Genomic DNA, 21,296 nt, shown 5'->3' on the forward strand with positions numbered 1-21,296 from the left:
CGATCACCCCTGGGGGAAAAAAACAACAAAAAACAAACAAACAAATAAACACACATCCATGATCTTTCTTCTGGAAATAATGTAAAATCCCACATTTTTGCACATAGGAGCTTGAAACATCTACAGTAGGGTTCTCTGATACGCTGAATATGATGGTGTGATTTTCATTAAGGTTCTATAACTTTTAGGGGTCTTTCCCCCTTTTTTGAAAATCAGCCAAATTTTCTCAGGCGCGTAACTTTTGATGGGTAGCACTAAACTTGATGAAAGTTATACATTTGAAATCAGCATTGAAATCTGATTATTTTGATATATCTATTGGTATCAATAACCCGTTTTCTAGAGTTTCGGTTACCATTGAGCCGGGTCGCTCCTTACTTACAGTTCGTTACCACGAACTGTTTGACAAATGTGGACCTAAAAAACCAGTTCTGTGTGCTACAAATAATTGAGGAAGGCTTTGCTGCTGCTAGGAATGGGAAAGCGAAAGGATCTCGCAAAAACGTATGCGGTCTGAAGTATATTATAAATCAGTATTACTTATTGCAAATTGGCATTATCTATATGAAGAACGCAAGTGTACATCTGCGCTGTAGATGTCAGTTGTGCAGCATTGGGTTTCAGCGTATGATTGTGTATAATCTTCCGTTGGTGGCAACAAACTTGATGTTGTAAGCTTTATCTTTGATGTTAAAGAGTTGGGCGAGTCCATCCAATGGTGCTTACAAACTAATATACCATTTTGCAGAGCTAGATATTCAAGTCCATAGATGTTTCAAATAAACAGTCTTTATTTATATCAAAGCCATAGATACTTATCACGTACAATGCATACGTTCGACTGTCTCTATCTAAGGGTTAAACACACTAATATATACTTGTCTTTCTACAGGTTTATGAATAATTTCTAGGAATCTAATCACTTTTCACATCATTCTGGTTAAACACATATTCAAGGAAATCCTTTGGGTTCCGTGACAAGCGGAAGTTGTAACAAAAATATTGACAGCTAGGTTAAACTATTAAGAGACTTTACAATCCACCCCCCTCTTAAAGAGAACCAAAGTTCTTATTATTTCCCTTCAGATTTTCTATATATTTAAAAAAAAATTCCTAATATTACAATGCAGAATATCCATAAAACAAAAATAAAAATTAAACAAAAAAAAATAAAAGAACAAACAGCAAATACTAAATTAAAGTGTGCACTTAAAAACATACACTGAAAATAAAAGTGTTCTGTTTTGACGGGGAATCACTTTGGCAGGATAAGTCTTTAAACTGTGCTTCCCTTCTCGGCCACAAAACTGGCAATGTTGACACTGTTTATAAGTGAAAGCCTTTTTGTTCACTAGGTGCGCAGTCACTTACAATTGTTCCTACACGTAAACATATAAACATATACTTATCAATAAATCTTATCGCGTTTTATTGTAGCGAAAGCCTATCTTTGCGAGAAAAAAAAAGAGAAATTAGAAATGAGGATTGGACATAATTCCAATTTTCATTAAAAAAAATCTGCTATAAAATTAAACATAATTTTTATTATGATTACTCTCCTTATTGAGAGAAAAATCTTGGTAACAGCATCAATGTTATCCATATATATATAATTTACATTAATTAAATTAATGCACTATTTTTAGGGGATTTTTAAAAAAAAAAAAAAAAACATTGAATAATTAGTAAAATATTTATACACACGGCTTAAACTTAAAATATTTTAAGATCTGAATTTTGGTTACTTCATAAGTATGTATTTATATTAGTCATTTTCAATCCCTGCTGAAAGATTCCAAAATGGAGGGATTGATCCTTTTCGGCAAAGCCGAACGAACATCATCCATAGACTTGCATATAGGTCCAGGGTTAGACTCTACGTCTCCGTCGTCCACTAGGCATCTCACCCAGCAACTGTCGGGTAATGCGGATAAGTCCACGTCCGCTATGATATAATGCAATGTTCCCCACAATGCCCGTTTTTTCGATAACCCCACCCTACGACAATACAACAACCAGTCCAACAGACTAGAAGAGTGAGCATCCAAAGCTCGAGCGGACGCAGTACACGTTTTTTCCATCATCTGGTTAACTATCGACGATGAAGGTTGTTGCAGGAAAAAACCCGATGCAGGTAATAACCCATATGAGTTAGCGGTTTTAGCTAACTTCTCTTTAATCCTGCGTATAGCTGCTTTCCGTTTTGCAACACGCTGCTTCCTCTCCTCTTCAGACATCTGAGGGACTGTCTCTTTAGGTTTCTTTGATGGGGCCTTCCCCTTGGTTGGCGCAAGTCCTGTCGCTCCTATCCGACCCGTCTCAGCCGTTTTACGCCCACTACTAGGGCGCGTGTTGGTACGAAAGTAATCCTGCAACACAGATATCTCGTGTTCGTCAATCCCCACCAACTCCTCAAACTCGCCTTTGTAAAAAATAGAATATCTATTAAAAACAGGAATGTTGTATTCCAATTTCTCATCATCACACACTTCTTTACGTAATATATATTTACATATACATGCAACTTCCAAGGCCCCGTCTATCGCCCCGTCCCTGTATTCCTTTAACCGTTCCACATAAAACCGAGCTACGTCCCCCGGATTAGCAGATCTCATTGCACTTCGCGGAACGAACTGCTGGGCACTTCCGTACCTGGCCCACTTACCATCACGAAAGGCTAATTCTGTAGATGCCTCTTCAACACAGGTACACTTTGTGTGGTATCTCATAGAAATGTCCAGCACTTTCAAATTTTCACCAGGCATCTCATCCCTGTCTTTTCGTATTAATGATACTCTATCTTCTCCCCTGTTGCTGTTAATGCTAATATACTTAGTTTCAGATTGAGGGTTTTCTTTTTCTGTACCAGTCGTAGCCCTCTGTCTAGACTGGCTATTTAGTTTTCCGATACTTGTTCAGAGTCTGGGTCTTTTCTATACCAGCATTCGGAACTATCGTGGTTTCGGTTACCGCAAACGTAGCATGTCTTTCTCTGGGGAGGCGGAACCTATTTTCAATCGACACGGCAGCCGAAAAAAACTCATCCGCCGGTTTTGTCACAATTTCAATTTTTTCATACTTGGTCGCAATTTTAAAAGCATCTTCTAGGTTAGTTATTTGATCCTCTTGTTCCATCAGTACCCTTTTAAAAGTTATGCATGCACCTTCCCTAAAAGTGTTTAGTGCCAATGGTTGAACTGCCGGGTTTCTTAGCCCATCCCAATAGCCCATTGAATTCGCGTAAGACTTAGCGGCTCTTTCAACTCGTTTTAAGAACTGATATACTGTTTCATCCGGAAATTGTTTACATCCCACAAGATCCTGTAAGATTTTCCCGGGGCTGCGTTGAGGAACAAAAGCCTCCAACAGATTTTTCCGCAATTTATCAAGTGTTAAATTCACCTTATTTAAATCATCAAAAAAAAAGGAAAATTCCCCTTTCATTAACATCCCTGCTGTGGCAACAGCTTGCTTTTCCGACCAAGTTAAGGTATCCTGAATTCTTTTTAGTTGGCTAATAAATTCATTTATTTGTGAGACTTCTGTTAATGGTGCTATTAAGGAAGCTAAATCTGTTGTTGATCTGATTGAAAGGTTATCACTCGACGGTGGATTATTTGTTGGATGCGGTTGCTGTGAATTTTTACTTTTGGGGTTAGATGAAATTTGTAGATAATGGGCCAGTGCCGCTGCTTCCCAGAGACTTATATCAGAATAAAACTTAGTGACTATTTCTACGTCATAATCATCGCTACTTGGGTCAAAGGTAGGGGGTATTTCTATGTTTTGTAATTCTTGCTGTGCAAGGAAGGCTTTCGCTTTTACTTCATCAAAATTATCATTTTCAGGATTTAATGCTGGGATATTCATGGTTAAAAAAAAAAAAACTAAAAATTGATACAAGAAAATAGCTAGCCTAAGCACTCCTAACTTTTTCCTATGCGCACAAAACTTTAGGGCTCACACTTACTCTTTATGTTTTTCACTGGATGCCGATCCCTCCAAGGGTTCTTCTTCGATGGCTGGAGATTTCACGACAGGAGATGTGCGTAGATTGGTAAGCTTCGGTCACCTTCGGTTGATAAAAAAAAACTGCGGTGGTTGAGAAACATTTAGAAGTTGAGACGACCCTGTGTAACAATATGACTGGCCAGTATGGCATCGGACTGGCTCTGCTGTGGATGGACTGGGCTCGAAAAATTACAGCACTTCTGACACCATATTGTAAGCTTTATCTTTGATGTTAAAGAGTTGGGCGAGTCCATCCAATGGTGCTTACAAACTAATATACCATTTTGCAGAGCTAGATATTCAAGTCCATAGATGTTTCAAATAAACAGTCTTTATTTATATCAAAGCCATAGATACTTATCACGTACAATGCATACGTTCGACTGACTCTATCTAAGGGTTAAACACACTAATATATACTTGTCTTTCTACAGGTTTATGAATAATTTCTAGGAATCTAATCACTTTTCACATCATTCTGGTTAAACACATATTCAAGGAAATCCTTTGGGTTCCGTGACAAGCGGAAGTTGTAACAAAAATATTGACAGCTAGGTTAAACTATTAAGAGACTTTACAATGTGTATTGAACTTATTTTAATTTGTACGCTTTCCTACCCTACCATACGCGTTGTTATACTACTGTCTTTTAAAGTACCAAAGACTGAAAAAAATAAATCTGATAATTTAAGAAAAATCGTAGAAAATCCCGGTTTTCGGGTATGAATAGACCTAAGATGGAGTAAAGGGGCAAAAATCTGTTTTCCTTTTCACGTCCTTTGTACTTTAAGTGTGTGCCATTGACAATTCCCAGTTCAGCATCACCATGCTCATAGATTTTTAGAAGGATCTTTAGCTGCTGGGGGAGAAGTTGATATGAGTTCAAGCAAGATTTTTGACTAGTTCCTTTTCAATAACCTTTAGCAACTCCCACGTTCAGGTTAGGAATTGCGCCATTAGTTTCTTTTTCCATTTAAAGAATAAACGTATCAAATATGTTTTTTTATATATAAACAACAACACGATTTTGCTCTTATCATAATTCAAAAATAATAAATACAAAAAGTAATTTAACGCCATAAACTTTAACTGACATTTACAGAGCATGAGATTGCTTTACAATTTTTGGTTTTTATCAAATGCTAAAGCATTTGAGAAGGCATCTATGCACTTTTACGACTTTTTTTTAGTGAATACAATAGTGTTTAATGAGAATGCAATATTATGTCATGCTGTTTGTCCAGACCTCACCCCAAAATTTGTTTAAGGAGATTTGGCTTAAGATTTTCAAATAATTGGCCGTAAAGATCTACCGTTTCTATTACGTTCTGAGGAAATCGTAAATTGTTCCTAATAAAATAAGAACAACATGGAAATTCCACCACTTAACATGTCTTTACTCCCCGTTCTAATTGGTAGACTTTCTACTTCTTTTTTTAGTTTCGATCACTTTTGAAAGAAAAAGAAAAAAGAGTTTCTTCCTCTTTCAATGGTACATTCAGTTTTGTTTCATTTCAACTAAAGAAACGCGGTGGCGAGAATATTTCTTTACTAGAAAACTATACAAAATATCCCAGTAAACAAACGTCAATACACATCCTACGTTACGTATCAAATGCAATGCAGTTTTTTTATTATTTAAAACGTTTCATTTAGTATTAATTCTTTTTTAAATTACATTCTATGTTAAACTTGAGTTACATTATACATCCTAGAAAGTTTCAACAACCTGAGCTTTCACTACTATTTTAGTGTCATGCTAATAACGTTTACTTGTGGGTTACACTATTTCCGATACCTCTCCATTAATGTCTTGAACCTGGAGAATGGCATGAAAATTAAAGCTTTTGGGGGAGGCTAAGTCAAATGGGATTTTAAAATCGCCTACATCAAAAACAAAAGAACAACTAACTACGTCTTACTTAAGAAATTAATCCAGTTTCTCAAAGGTGAAGGTACCCCCCCTCCCTGGGAATGCTAAAAATACAAAGAGAATGCATGACGTGTAATTAACTAAAATATATAATAACTTTGTTACGAAATATATTTTTTTTTTGTAAATATCCTTCCAGTCATGTAAAAATTTAAGCGGATGCCCCAACCCTAACCCTAAGACCGCTATTCGGGTGCCATGAGTTACAATACTTCCTTAATTTAAACTATAAAGCTTATTCAAGACAGAATTAAAAGCAAATTGTGATATTAGAATGCAAAAGTCTGATTGAAAAAAGAACTAAGGAAAGAAATGAAGATAATTCCTGCGCGATTAGGAATTTCAAAAGTACTTTTTATTTATGTTTTTCATTTCCCGCTCATTTCAAACAAGGGCGGAGCCAAAAAAATTTTTTAGGGGGGGCAAAATAGGTTGATCCGATAAACTTGCGTTAGGAGCAAGTTTGATTAACGGAAGCTTGCGTTAATTAAGTAAATTACTCTACTTTAGACTACGTTAGGGGGGAGGGGCGCGCCCCTCGCCCCCAAACTGGATCCGCCACTCATTTCAAAGTCTGCTTCGAAATTTTCCCACTTTAAAGAGTCTTCACACACTGTCCAATGACTTTGATCATGTTCCGTGGAGCGTAGAAATTTCTAACGTAAGGTCTGAAAGAAGCTAGAGATAAGACTTCCATAATTCTAACATCAAACGGCCTAATGGGTTATAGTGGGTGGATATGATTTGGTTTAATGAAGTATGAAAAATGTGTGATGGAAGAATGGATGACATGGGAAAGTTGTTTCACTTTTGTTTACACGGTGTGTTGACGAGTATTATATTATATAGCCACTGTCAAAGCGAATACATAAGGGAGTTGTAATCTTCAAAAATATTAGGGGATTGTCTTCTAATTTCTTTACAATAGGGAGAGAAGAAATAAACCAGGGAAAATTTATGAGCATGGTGTCCATTGGTAAATCAACATTTTTTTTATTTTTACGTGGATAGAGGTGGCTTAAGTTAAGGTAGCTTTTTAGATGAATTGGAATAATTCTTCTCTACATTGAAAACCAAAAGAAAAAAAAAAATACATTATCCCAAAAGTAAATTGTCTTAAAAGTACATTGTCCCAAAGTAGACAAATTTTGTATATGCTAGCTTCCATTACAAAAATAGTTTCTCGGTGTCATATCGCCCATAAAATTGAAAGACGAAATGTTTTATTTTTGAATATGTAAGTAAATAGTTGGAGTCAAGTAAGTAGGCCATACAAAAACTAAATAATTTTTTGTCTTTTAGAAAATAGGTGTCAGGAGCAGGGGTTCCAACTAAGCTAAGATTCTAAGGGTACTACATGTTAAAAAGTGATAATATGCATATGATTTTCTGACTGGAATTCTCCTTCGAAAGCTTCCCCCTTGAAATAATACTCTTGCGGCTCCCCCTCCCCCCACCCAAAAAAACATAAATCTGAAAAAAACCTTATGAGGGGTGGGGGAGGTGGTTAAAAGGGCCGTTGTTATCAATTGTATTAATTTATAACCGTTAAATTCTGCATTTTAATCCCATTCTTTCCTGAAAAATAAGTTGCATGGCTTTTTAAAACAGACATATCCAAAGCGAAAACAAATAAATTCAAAACAAAACGTTTCGTTTTTCTCCATTATAAAAAGCAATTGTGTAAGGGCTCTTCACCCGCATTTCTTCAATTTCTTTTGTTATAGTTTTCATATCTTCTTCATTTCCCCCCGGAGATGTCGTGCTTTATCAGCTCCGAACAGAAATCACATATTTCTAGACATTAAAGGGGGGATCTACACATCTCATCTGCAGCCTATTCTGCTTTACTTCGTATTGTGTCACATTGAAAATAGATTTCTACTGAGATATGGGATGATTGACTACAGGCCAAAATCATAGGAGGAATGCTCAGTTGACTTTGCCCACTAAATAGGCATCATTAAATGTCGAATAAAATTGACATGACTGAACAAGGCAAATTTTAAATGGACAGGTTGAATTCCTACGTCAGTTTTTGACACTAATTAAAAAAGAAAGATGAGCCGATGTACTTGACCGTGAACGGTTTCACGGACGAGATCAAGTGCTTCAACTATCTCATGGGTTTGATCGAAGAATATAAATTGACTAAAGAAGATATGACTATAGAGAAAGCACTTATTTTTTATATTAATGACAATAGAGCTGCCTAAGTAAAGAGCGACATGGCTTCAACGTATTATTTATTTATTTTATTTTTATCAGACCACTTTGCATGGAAGGAGTGATCATAAAAACTTCAACATTTGATTAGAAATTAAAAGTTCTAGTGCCCCTTTTTAAGAGTAAAAAATGATTAGACCATAATTGTGAGATAGCTATTTCGTTCATAATAGTTGAAATGTAAAATAACTATGCCTTCAGGGAGGACATAACCCCCGTGGCTCATGGGGAAAAGGTTGTAGATCATGCAAGTTGGCCATTGTTTACATATAGGTTCTAACATTGGAAAGAGGGGTATGCTTGATTCTGGGCGTCCGAAAAGACTAAGGTGAAGGTGAAAATTCCAGGGCATATTGAAGAAGGATGTTAAAATTAATCAAAAGACACTATGTACATCCAGATTGTCAAAAAGATGTACCTACTATATCCCAGAACCGATTTGGGTCACCAGTTGAAACTTTTCAGGGAATGTTCAGGCGGATGTCGTACTAAATCAATAGTTATTATTCGCATCCAGGTTCTCAAAAGGGTGTATCATCAAATCTAAGAAACTGCTTAGGGTATTAGGCTGAGTTGAAACTGCCAGGGAGTGTTGAGGGGATGTTGTTGTCAAAAGAGTGTAGGTGCTATATTTCAGTAACGGCTAAGTGCATCAAGTTGAAGCATTCATGTAACGTTGTGGAAGACGTTAAACTAAATCACAGGCACTATGCGCAATATTTTTCTTATACTTTTGTATTTCCCATTATTTTCGAGGTTGTGCCCCCTCCTGAAACAGAATCCGAGGACGCAAGGCCGTGTCCAGTGGGGGTTAGGGTTTGACCGCCCCCCCCCGCAATATTTGTCTGGTTCGTAAAAACGTAACACAGATGGATAGAAACCATTTTTTATGCGTTTTTTTACTTTTTTTTGTGTGTAAAACCCTCCCCGAAACAAAAAAATCAATGTGTAAAACACCCCCTGAAAAAATCCTGTATACGGCACTGAGTGGACGCACCTGAGCTAACCTTAGACACTAGTTTTAGGCCTCTACCGCTAATGAACTTGTTCCCATATTTATTTTAAAAAATCTTTACAAAAACGTTTCCTTATGGGACGAATGGTTCATGACTCTTAAGTACGGAATTTTTATGTTTTTGGTTGGATTCAATAAGGCTACATTGAAATATTTCAACTCAGCGGTTGAAAAAAACAAACCTGTAAGAAAATGGGGTTCTCACCTCCTACCGGGTCAAAAAAGGAAGAATCCAAAATAGGATCAGTCCAAAAAACCTAAATCCTGTGCTTCTATTATTGCTGTTTGTGTCTTAGCGGATGGGTGAAGGATTGTGCGTTTTTTCTTAATTCGTTGTTTATGAAATGTATTGCATCAGAAAGAAAAAAGCAAAAAGTTGCGTAAACAAACAGTCATTTGTCATATTTCTTATGAAGAATACAAAATATACTAAAGAAAAATAATAATAAAATAAAAATAAGGAAACCTTAACAACAAATGGAAACGCACGCGACTTCTAAGTTCCCTCTATCGCATAAATATCACTCAAAGAAAAACTTATAATACTGAGATCCCATTGAGTTCAGTCACATATCCAGAATTTTGAGCTGAAATTTGACTCTCTAAAATTGTGATGGCCTTGTTTTTTTGCTTGACAAATTCGTATAAATATCGTAACAATGTTCAGTTTCATGCTGTTCCCTAAGTTTTATACTTTTGTTATATATTTTTACTTCTTCATTTTTAGTGTTATTTCATTAAACATTAGTATTATGCTATCGTATTTTTTTTTTACATGGTTTAATAGCGTTTCCAATACAATTATTATTATCACAAATATAATTAAAAACCGCAGTCAAACCAAAACAAAAGAATTTTTGTTAAGGGAAAGGTGCAATGTTTTTCCGAATATCACCAAACTTTATAACGTCTTATTAGATTCTGGCGGTTAAAAGAGGTAGAGGAAACGTCCATTTTTGCCCATTCCTATCCCGTGAGTGCCCACGAAGATGAAGCAGATTCAACTCCTGAAATGGTGATAAATATTCCTTAAATATGATATGTACCAATCCCAGTTTAAAAGTACCAATTTAAATCAAACAATTCATACAGTCTGTACAACTTACACGGACTCATGTCAATATGCCAAAGCAAATATATAATTCATAAGAATAGTCATATTCAAAGTTTTTTACATGGAACAACTTCACCAGGCCAACTATCTCTTAAGAAGACAGTTCACCCCAATTAGACAGCTCCTCCTTGTGCAAATATAGAAGACAATCTCAAGGTCAAGTTATATTTAACAGTAACTTCCAGAGAACTATATTTGTACCAGATTACCCGTCACAAGTTGCAGCGACTTAGGAAATGGGAATTCGAGGAAAATTATGCCTGTCCGGAGAGATTCCCCCTGCAGAAGAAATACCTATAGGAAATTATCCCCACCGCGAAAAATCCCCTCCCCCCACAAGTTAATAACAACCATAATTTTTGAAATAAATGTATTTGAAAAATTATGCCAGGGAAATTCCCCCATGGACAATTCTTCCCCCGGAAAATTCTCCTGTAGAGAAATTCCCCAACCCTGTGGAAAGCCCATCCCCCCGAGTATCGTACTTCTGAATTTGAAAGCGTTTGAAAAACTAGGTTATGATTATTAACTTTTGCTTTACTACCTCAATGGCATTTACTTCAATTTTTCCTGTTGAGGGGTTTCTGATTTCAGTCAGCGCGAAAAGTGGTCGAAAGTTTAAGAGGGCCTTGGAGGGAGGGGGGGGCAGGTATTATGCCTAAACCCTTCGCAAGAGCGGACTCGAAACTTTCTTGGCGATTTAATGAAAAGTGTAGTAATACATATAGGGTATAGACAAACAAACATCCGATTTTAACTATATAAAAGTAGAACCCCCTTATCCAATACAAGACAAACACAGCTGCTGCCATCTATAATCGAGTCTAGCGGTACCTAACCGCATAGACAATATTATTGATCCACTAAGGGGAACAGATTTCTCGCAAATTGATTGCATAATCGATTAGGACAATAGGGGAACTAGATTTCTAGGAAATTGATTTGCATAATCGACTGGGACAAGAAGCAAGAGGGGATTTCTTTTTTAAATATGGCTTCTATGGTCTTTAGGTGCGAGAGATAAATTAATATTCTATGTTTAAATATGGCTTCTCTGGTCTTTAGGTCTGAGAGATAAATATTAATATTCTATCGAAGCCATAATAGTGTAACTAGGAACACCTTAGATTTTTTCATAAATTCAAACGAGATCATGACAAATTGAATATATTTTACGCGGGAAATGGTTTCCTGGGAATTTCAAATGTGACATTGCAGGGAGGCCGAAACAAAGGACCACGCAGAAATTACTTTTAGGGAATTATTCGGGCGAAACAGTTTGAGACATTTTAGAAGATGATCTGGGGTGAAACTCTATGGTCGTTATAATAGACAAGTCCCATTTGAACAGTGGTGTAAGGTCCCCTATTCAAACCCCAAAGGGGCCCCCGCCAAACTTTTTGCCCCCCCAATTTTTTTTACACTTTTTTTGGTGCGCTTGAGACACAGAAGGGCCCCCTCCCCCCGGGTGCCCAAAGGTCCCCCTCCCCCCGGGCACCAAAAGAGCCCCCCCATTTTTTATTCCTTTTTTTAGCGCACTTGAGACACAGAAGGGCCCCCCTCCTCCCCCTCCCAACTTTTTGGTTCCCCCCAAATATATCTCCTCAGAACATGTTCTTTACGTAATGTCCCTCCTAAGCCAATTTTACAACTTGAAGTACTCATCCTTTTCACCCACAACTTTACATTATGGCTTTTTGAATACCCAAACACCAAGCAATGCTTTTCAAAAGGCTTTATTATATCTTTTCAAAACAAGTTCCTTTCTTAATATCCCTCCTAAACCTATTTTAAAAGTTGAAGTTCTCATCCTTTTCACCCACAACTTTGCTTTATGGCTTTTTTGAATACCCCAACACCAAGCAATGCCTTTTAAAAGACTTTATTATATCTATTTCAGAACAAATTCCTTTCTTAATATCCCTCTTAAACCTATTTTAAAAGTTGAAGTACTCACCCTTTTCACACACAACTTTACTTTATGGCTTTTTGCATACCCCAAAACCAAGCAATACTTTTCAAAGGCTTTATTATATTTTTCAGAACAAGTTCTTTTCTAAATGTCCCTCCTAACCCTAGTTTACAAGTTGAATTACTCTTCTTTTTCACCCACAACATTACCTTACGGCTTTTTGAATACCCCAGCACCAAGCAATACTTTTCAAAATACATTATTATATTATTTCAGAACAAGTTCTTTCCTTAATGTCCCTCCTAAACCAATTTTACAAGTTGAAATACCCATGCTTTTCACTCATAACTTTACTTTATGGCTTTTTGAATACCCCAACACCAAGTAATACATTTTAGTTTTAGTTAAGTGTCTTTAGACTTGTAGTTTAGTTTTAACTAAGAGTTAGTTTAGAATTTTAGTGTCGAGTCTTAGCTTATATTTTTTCGTTGCACTTTTAGTTTAGTTTAGTATTAATTAAGAGTTTTAGTTTAGAGTTGTAGTTCAGTTTTAGTAAAGAGTTTTAGTTTAGAGTTATAGTTTAGTTTTAGTTAAGAGTTTTAGTTTAGAGTTTTAGCTTAGAGTCTTAGCTTAGAGTTTTAGTTAGAGTTATAGTTTAGTTTAACTTTAGTAAAGAGTTTTAGTTTAGATTTTAGAGTTTTAGTTTAGACTTAGACTTTTAGTTTAGAGTTTTAGTTAGAGTTATAGTTTAGTTTAGTTGTAGTTCAGAGTCTAGAGTTTCAAGTTAGACTCTCAGCACTTAGAGTTTTAGTTAGAGTTATGTTTTATTTTAGTTTTAGTTAAGTGTTTTTGGACTTGTAGTGTAGTTTTGGCTAAAAGTTTTAGTTTAGATTTTTAACCTAGAGTCATAGCTTAGAGTTTTTCGTTGCACTTTTAGTTTAGTTTAGTTTTAGATAAGAGTTTTAGTTTAGAGCTTCAGTTTGGTATTAGCTTACAGTTTTAGTTTTAGAGTTATAGTAGTTAAGAGTTTTAGTTTGGAGTTTAGAGTTTTAGTTTAGACTTTAGAGTTTTAGTTAGAATTTAGAGTATTAGTTTAGAGTCATAGCTTAGAATTTTAGTTCTACTTATAGTCTAGTTTAGTTTTAGTTGAGAATTTAGAATTTTAGTTTAGAGTCTTAGCTTAGAGTTTTTCGTTATACTTTTAGTTTAGTTTAGTAACAGTTAAGAGTTTTAGTTTGAAGTTGTAGTTTATTTTTAGTAAAGAGTTTTAGTTTAGAGTTCTAGTTTAGTTTTAGTTTAGAATTTTAGCTTAGAATTTAGAGTTTTAGCTTAGAGTCTTAGCTTAGAGTTTTAGTTAGAGTAATAGTTTAGTTTAATTTTAGTTACGAGTTTTAGTTTAGACTTTAGAGTTTTAGTTCAGAGTTTAGAGTTTTAGTTAGAGTTATAGTTTAGTTTAGTTTTTGTCGAGAATTTTAGTTTAGAGTTCTAGTTTAGTTTTAGTTAAGAGTTTTAGTTTAGAGTTGTAGTTTAGTTTAGTTTTAGTTAAGAGTTTTAGTTTAGAGTTGTTGTTTAGTTTTAGATATGAGTTTTAGTTTTGAGTTTTAGTTTGATATTAGCTTACAGTTTTAGTTAGAGTTAGAGTTTAGTTTAGTTATAGTTCAGAGTCTAGAGTTTCAAGTTAGACTCACAGCACTTAGAGTTTTAGTTAGAGTTATATTTTATTTTAATTTTAGTTAAGTGTTTTTGGAGTTATAGTTTAGTTTTACCTAAACATTTTAGTTTAGAGTTTTAACCTAGAGTAATAGCTTAGATTTTTTCGTTGCAATTTTAGTTCAGTAGAGTTTTAGATAAGAGTTTTAGTTTAGAGTTTCAGTTTGGTATTAATTTACAGTTTTAGTTAGAGTCATAGTAGTTAAGAGTTTTAGTTTAGAGTTAGAGTTTTAGTTTAGAGTCAAAGCTTAGAGTTTTAGTTAGAGTTATAGTTTAGGTTAGTTTTAGTTAAGAGTTTTTGTTAAGAGTTTAGAGTTTTAGTTTAGAGTTTAGGGTTTTAGTTAGAGTTTAGAGTTATAGTTTAGAGTCTTAGCTTAGAGTTTTAGTTCTTTTTATAGTTTATTTTAGTTTTAGTTGAGAATTTAGAGTTTTAGTTTAGAGTCTTAGCTTAGAGTTTTTGTTAGTTATAGTTTAGTTTAGTTTTAGTTAGGAACTTTAGTTTAGTTTTATTTAACAGTATTAGTTAAGAGTTTGTTGTTTTAGTTTACCGTTTTAGTTAGAGTTATAGTTTTAGTTTAGTTTTATCTAAGAGTTTTAGTTTAGAAATTGGAGTCTTAGTTTTGAGTATTAGATTAGAGTTTTAGTTAGAGTTATAGTTTAGTTTAGTTTTGATTCATAGTTTTAGTTTAGAGCCTTAGCTTAGAGTTTTAGTTAGAGTTATAGTTTAGTTTGGTTTTAATTAAGAATTTTATTTTAGAGGTGTTGTTTAGTTATAGATAAGAGTTTTAGTTTAGAGTTTCGAGTTTTAGTTAAGAGTTTTTGTTTAGAGTTTAGAGCTTTAATTTATATCTCTAGTTTAGTTTTACTTAAGAGTTTTAGTTTAGAATTTATATTTTTAGTTTACAGTTTTACTTTAGAGTTTTAGTTAGAGTTATAGTTTTAGTTTAGTTTTAGTTAAGAGTTTTAGTTTAGATATTGGAGTTTTAGTTTTGAGTCTTAGCTTAGAGTTTTAGTTAGAGTTCTATTATAGTTTAGTTTTAATTCCGAGTTTTAGTTTAGAGTCTTAGCTTAGAGTTTTAGTTAGAGGTATAGTTTAGTTTAGTTTTAGTTAAGAATCTTAATTTAGAGGTGTTGTTTAGTTTTAGATAAGAGTTTTAGTTTAGAGTTTAGAGTTTCAGTTAGAGCTATAGTTTAGTCTAGTTTAGAGTCTAGAGTTTTAATTTAGAGTGTTAGCTTAAAGTTTTAGTTAGAGTTATAGTTAACTTTAGTTATAGTTAATAGTTTTAGTTTAGACTTATAGTTTAGTTTTAGTTAAAAGTTTTAGTTTAGACTTATAATTTAGTTTTAGTTAAGAGTTTTATTTTACAGTTTAGAGTTTTAGTTTAGAGTTTTAGATCAGAGTTTTAGTTAGAGTTATAGTTTAATTTAGTTTTAATTCAGAGTTTTAGTTTAGAGTCTTAGCTTGGAGTTTTAGTTAGCGTTGTAGTTCAGTTTAGTTTCAGTTAAGAGTTTTAGTTTAGAGGCGTTGTATAGTTTTAGATAAGAGTTTTAGTTTAGAGTTTAGAGTTTTAGTTAAGAGTTTTTGTTTAGAGTTTAGAGCTTTAATTTATATCTCTAGTTTAGTTTTACTTAAGAGCTTTAGTTTAGAATTTATAGTTTTAATTTACAGTTTTACTTTAGAGTTTTAGTCAGAGTTATAGTTTTAGTTTAGTTTTAGTTAAGAGTTTTAGTTTAGATATTGGAGTTTTAGTTTTGAGTCTTAGCTTAGAGTTTTAGTTAGAGTTCTAGTATAGTTTGTTTTAATTCCGAGTTTTAGTTTAGAGTCTTAGCTTAGAGTTTTAGTTAGAGGTATAAATTAGTTTAGTTTTAATCAAGAATTTTAGTTTTGAGGTGTTGTTTAGTTTTAGATAAGAGTTTTAGTTTAGAGTTTAGAGTTTTAGTTAGAGTTATAGTTTAGTTTAGTTTTATTTTAGAGTCTAGAGTTTTAATTTAGAGTGTTAGCTTAGAGTTTTATTTAGAGTTATAGTTAACTTTAGTTATAGTTAAGAGTTTTAGTTTAGACTTATAGTTTAGTTTTAGTTAAGAGTTTTAGTTTAGACTTATAATTTAGTTTTAGTTAAGAGTTTTAGTTTAGAGTTTAGAGTATTAGCTTAGAATCTTGGCTTAGAGTTTTAGTTAGAGTTATAGTTTAGTTTAGTTTCAGTTAAGAGCTTTAGTTTAGACTTGTAGCTTAGTTTTAGTTAAGAGTTTAGATTTTAGTTTAGGGTTTTAGCTTGGAGTTTTAGTTAGAGTTATAGTTTAGTTTTAGTTTTAGTTTAGAGTTCTAGTTTAATTAAGAGTTTTAATTTAGAGTTTTAGTTAGAGCTATAGTTTTGTTTAGTTTTAGTTAAGAGTTTTAGTTTTGAGTTGTAGTTTAGTTTTAGTTAGGAGTTTTAGTTAAGAGTTTTAGCTTAGAGATGTAGTTTAGTTTTAGCTAAGAATTTTAGTTTAGAGTTTTAGTTTGGTATTAGCTTACAGTTTCAGTTAGAGCTATAGTTTAGTTTAGTTTTAGTTAAGAGTTTTAGTTTAGAGCTATAGTTTAGTTTAAGTTTAAAGTAGTAGTTTAGTTTTAGGTAAGACTTTTAGTTTAGAGGTTAGAGTTTTAGCTTAGAGTCCTATCGTAGAGTTTTAGTTAGAGTTATAGTTTAGTTTAGTTGTTGTTAGTTATAGAATAGTTTAGTTTTATTTAAGAGTTTAGTTAGAGTTATAGTTTGGTTTAGTTTTAGTTAAGAGTTTTAGTTTTGAGTTGTTGTTTAGTTTTAGATAAGAGTTTTAGTTTAAAGTCGAGAGTTTTAGTGTCGAGTCTTACCCTACAGTTTTTGTTAGAGTTATAGTTTAGTTTAGTTTTAGTTTGGAGTCTAGAGTTTTAAGTTAGAGTCTTAGCTTGGAGTTTTAGTTAGAGTTTAGAGTTTCAGTTTAGAGTCTTAGCTTAGAGTTTGTTATAGTTATAGTTTAGTTTAGTTTTAGTTGAGAATTCAGAGTTTTAGTTTAGAGTCTTAGCTTAGAGTTTTACTTAGAGTTATAGTTTAGTTTAGTTTTAGCTGGGATCTTTATTTTATATCTCTAGTTTAGTTTTACTTAAGAGTTTTAGTTTAGTTTTTATAGTTTTAGTTTACAGTTTTACTTTAGAGTTTTAGCTAGAGTTAGAGTTTTAGTTTAGTTTTAGTTTAGATATTGAAGTTATAGTTTTGAGTCTTAGCTTAGAGTTTTAGTTAGAGTTTTAGTTTAGTTTTAATTAAGAGTTTTAGTTTAGAGTCTTAGCTTAGAGTTTTAGTTAGAGTTATAGTATAGTTTAGTATTAGTTAAGAATTTTAATTTAGAAGCATTGTTTAGTTTTAGATAAGAGTTTTAGTTTAGAGTTTAGAGTTTTAGTTAAGAGTTTTTGTTTAGAGTTTAGAGTTTTAGTTTAGATCTTAGAGTTTTAGTTAGAGTTTAGAGTTATAGTTTAGAGTCTTAGCTTAGAGTTTTAGTTCTTTTTATAGTTTATTTTAGTTTTAGTTGAGAATTTAGAGTTTTAGTTTAGAGTCTTAGCTTAGAGTTTTTGTTAGTTATAGTTTAGTTTAGTTTTAGTTAGGAACTTTAGTTTAGTTTTATTTAACAGTATTAGTTAAGAGTTTGTAGTTTTAGTTTACAGTTTTAGTTAGAGTTATAGTTCTAGTTTAGTTATAGCTAAAAGTTTTAGTTTAGAAATTGGAGTCTTAGTTTAGAGTCTTAGCTTAGAGTTTTAGTTAGATTTATAGTTTAGTTTATTTTTGATTCAGAGTTTAGTTAATATCCTGAGATTAGCGTTTTAGTTATAGTTATAGTATAGTTTGATTTTAGTTAATAGTTTTATTTTAGTTGCATTGTTTAGTTTTAGATATGAGTTTTAGTTTAGAGCTTAGAGTTTTATTTAATAGTTTTTGTTTAGAGTTTAGAGCTTTAATTTATATCTCTAGTTTAGTTTTACTTAAGAGCTTTAGTTTATAGTTTATAGTTTTAGTTTACAGTTTTACTGTAGAGTTTTAGTCAGAGTTATATTTTTAGTTTAGTTTTAGATAAAAGTTTTAGTTTAGATATTGGAGTTTAAGTTTTGAGTCTTATCTTAGAGTTTTAGTTAGAGTTCTATTATAGTTTAGTTTTAATTCCGAGTTTTAGTTTAGAGTCTTAGCTTAGAGTTTTAGTTAGAGGTATAGTTTAGTTTAGTTTTAGTTAAGAATCTTAATTTAGAGGTGTTGTTTAGTTTTAGATAAGAGTTTTAGATTAGAGTTTATAATTTTAGTTAGAGTTATAGTTTAGTTTAGTTTTAGTCTAGAGTCTAGAGTTTTAATTTAAAGTTTTAGCTTAGAGTTTTAGTTAGAGTTATAGTTAACTTTAGTTATAGTTAAGAGTTTTAGTTTAGACTTATAGTTTAGTTTTAGTTAAGAGTTTTAGTTTAGAGTTATAATTTAGTTTTAGTTAAGAGTTTTAGTTTAGAGTTTAGAGTTTTAGTTTAGAATCTTAGCTTAGAGTTTTAGTTAGAGTTATAGTTTAGTTTAGTTTTAATTCAGAGTTTTAGCTTAGAGTCTTAGCTTAGAGTTTTAGTTAGAGTTATATTTTAGTTTGGTTTTAGTTAAGAATTTTAGTTTAGAGGCGTTGTTTAGTTTTAGATAAGAGTTTTAGTTTAGAGTTTTAGTTAAGAGTTTTTGTTTATAGTTTAGATCTTTAATTTATATATATAGTTTAGTTTAAATTAAGAGTTTTAGTATAGAGTTTATAGTTTTAATTTACAGTTTTACTTTAGAGTTTTAGTTAGAGTTATAGTTTTAGTTTAGTTTTAGTTAAGAGTTTTAGTTTATATATTGGAGTTTTAGTTTTGAGTCATAGCTTAGAGTTTTCGTTAGAGTTATAGTTTAGATTAGTTTTAATTCAGAGTTTTAGTTTAGAGTCTTAGCTTAGAATTTTACTTAGAGGTATAAATTAGTTTAGTTTTAATCAAGAATTTTAGTTTTGAGGTGTTGTTTAGTTTTAGATAAGAGTTTTAGTTCAGAGTTTAGAGTTCCAGTTAGAGCTATAGTTTATTTTAGTTCTAGTATAGAGTCTAGAGTTTTAATTTAGCGTGTTAGCATAAAGTTTTAGTTAGAGTTATAGTTAACTTTAGTTTTAGTTAAGAGTTTTAGCTTAGACTTATAGTTTAATTTTAGTTAATAGTTTTAGTTTAGACTTCAGAGTTTTAGTTTAGAGTTTAGAGTTTTAGTTAGAGTTATAGTTTAGTTTAGTTTCAGTTAAGAGCTTTAGTTTAGACTTGTAGTTTAGTTTTAGTTAAGAGTTTAGATTTTAGTTTAGGGTTTTAGCTTTGAGTTTTAGTTAGAGTTATAGTTTAGTTTTAGTTTAGAGTTCTAGTTTAATTAAGAGTTTTAATTTAGAGTTTTTGTTAGAGCTATAGTTTAGTTTAGTTTTAGTTAAGAGTTTTAGTTTTGAGATGTAGTTTAGTTTTAGTAAAGAGTTTTAGTTAAGAGTTTTAGCTTAGAGATGTAGTTTAGTTTTAGCTAAGAATTTTAGTTTAGAGTTTTAGTTTGGTATTAGCTTACAGTTTCAGTTAGAGCTATAGTTTAGTTTAGTTTTAGTTAAGAGTTTTAGTTTAGAGCTATAGTTTAGTTTAAGTTTAAAGTAGTAGTTTAGTTTTAGGTAAGACTTTTAGTTTAGAGGTTAGAGTTTTAGCTTAGAGTCCTATCGTAGAGTTTTAGTTAGAGTTATTGTTTAGTTTAGTTGTTGTTAGTTATAGAATAGTTTAGTTTTATTTAAGAGTTTAGTTAGAGTTATAGTTTAGTTTAGTTTTAGTTAAGAGTTTTAATTTTGAGTTTCTGTTCAGTTTTATATAAAAATTTTAGTTTAAAGTCGAGAGTTTAGTGTCGAGCTTTACCCTATAGTTTTTGTTAGTCACAGTTTAGTTTAGTTTTAGTTTGGAGTCTAGAGTTTTAAGTTAGAGTCTTAGCTTATAGTTTTAGTTAGAGTTTAGAGTTTCAGTTTAGAGTCTTAGCTTAGAGTTTTAGTTATATTTATAGTTTAGTTTAGTTTTAGTTGAGAATTCAGAGTTTCAGTTTAGAGTCTTAGCTTAGAGTTTTACTTAGAGTTATAATTTAGTTTATTTTTGGGTAAGATCTTTAGTTTTAGATCTCTAGTTTATTTTTACTTACGAGTTTTAGTTTAAAGTTCATAGTTTTAGTTTACAGCTTTACTTTAGAGTTTTAGCTAGAGTTAGAGTTTTAGTTTAGTTTTAGTTTAGATATTGAAGTTATAGTTTTGAGTCTTAGCTTAGAGTTTTAGTTAGAGTTTTAGTTTAGTTTTAATTAAGAGTTTTAGTTTAGAGTCTTAGCTTTTAGTTTTAGTTAGAGTTATAGTTTAGTTTAGTTTTAGTTAAGAATTTTAGTTTAGAGGCGTTGTTTAGTTTTAGATAAGAGTTTTAGTTTAGAGTTTTAGTTAATAGTTTTTGTTTATAGTTTAGAGCTTTAATTTAGATATCTAGTTTATTTTTACTTAAGAGTTTTAGTTTATAATTTATAGTTTTAATTTACAGTTTTACTTTAGAGTTTTAGTTAGAGTTATAGTTTTAGTTTAGTTTTAGCTAAGAGTTTTAGTTTAGATATTGGAGTTTTAGTTTTGAGTCTTAGCTTAGAGTCTTAGTAAGAGGTATAGTTTAGTTTCGATTTAGTTAAGAATTTTGGTTTAGAGTTGTAGTTTAGTTTTAGTTAAGAGTTTTAGTTTAGAGTTTAGAGTTTTAGGTAGAGTTTTAGTTTATTTTAGTTTTAGTTTAGAGTCTAGAGTTTTAATTTAGAGTGTTAGCTTAGAGTTTTAGTTAGAGTAATAGTTTACTTTAGTTTTAGTTAAGAGTTTTAGTTTAGACTTAAAGTTTAGTTTTAGTTAAAAGTTTTAGTTTAGAGTTATAGTTTAGTTTTAGTTAAGAGTTTTAGTTTAGAGTTTAGAGTATTAGCTTAGAATCTTAGCTTAGAGTTTTAGTTAGAGTTATAGTTTAGTTTAGTTTCAGTTAAGAGCTTTAGTTTAGACTTGTACTTTAGTTTTAGTTAAGAGTTTAGATTTTAGTTTAGGGTTTTAGCTTAGAATTTTAGTAAGAGTTACAGCTTATTTTAGTTTTATTTTAGAGTTGTAGTTTAATTAAGAGTTTTAGTTTAGAGTTTTAGTTATCGCTATAGTTTAGTTTAGTTTTAGATAAGAGTTTTAGTTTAGAGTTGTAGTTTAGTTTTAGTTAGGAGTTTTAGTTAAGAGTTTTAGCTTAGAGATGTAGTTTAGTTTTAGTTAATAATTTTAGTTTAGAGTTTTAGTTTGGTATTAGCTTACAGTTTAAGTTAGCGTTATAGTT

The sequence above is a fragment of the Artemia sp. Qi Xiang Cuo genome, chromosome 15 (assembly GCF_049724085.1).
Source record: "Artemia sp. Qi Xiang Cuo chromosome 15, ASM4972408v1, whole genome shotgun sequence".
NCBI lineage: Eukaryota > Metazoa > Arthropoda > Branchiopoda > Anostraca > Artemiidae > Artemia > Artemia sp. Qi Xiang Cuo.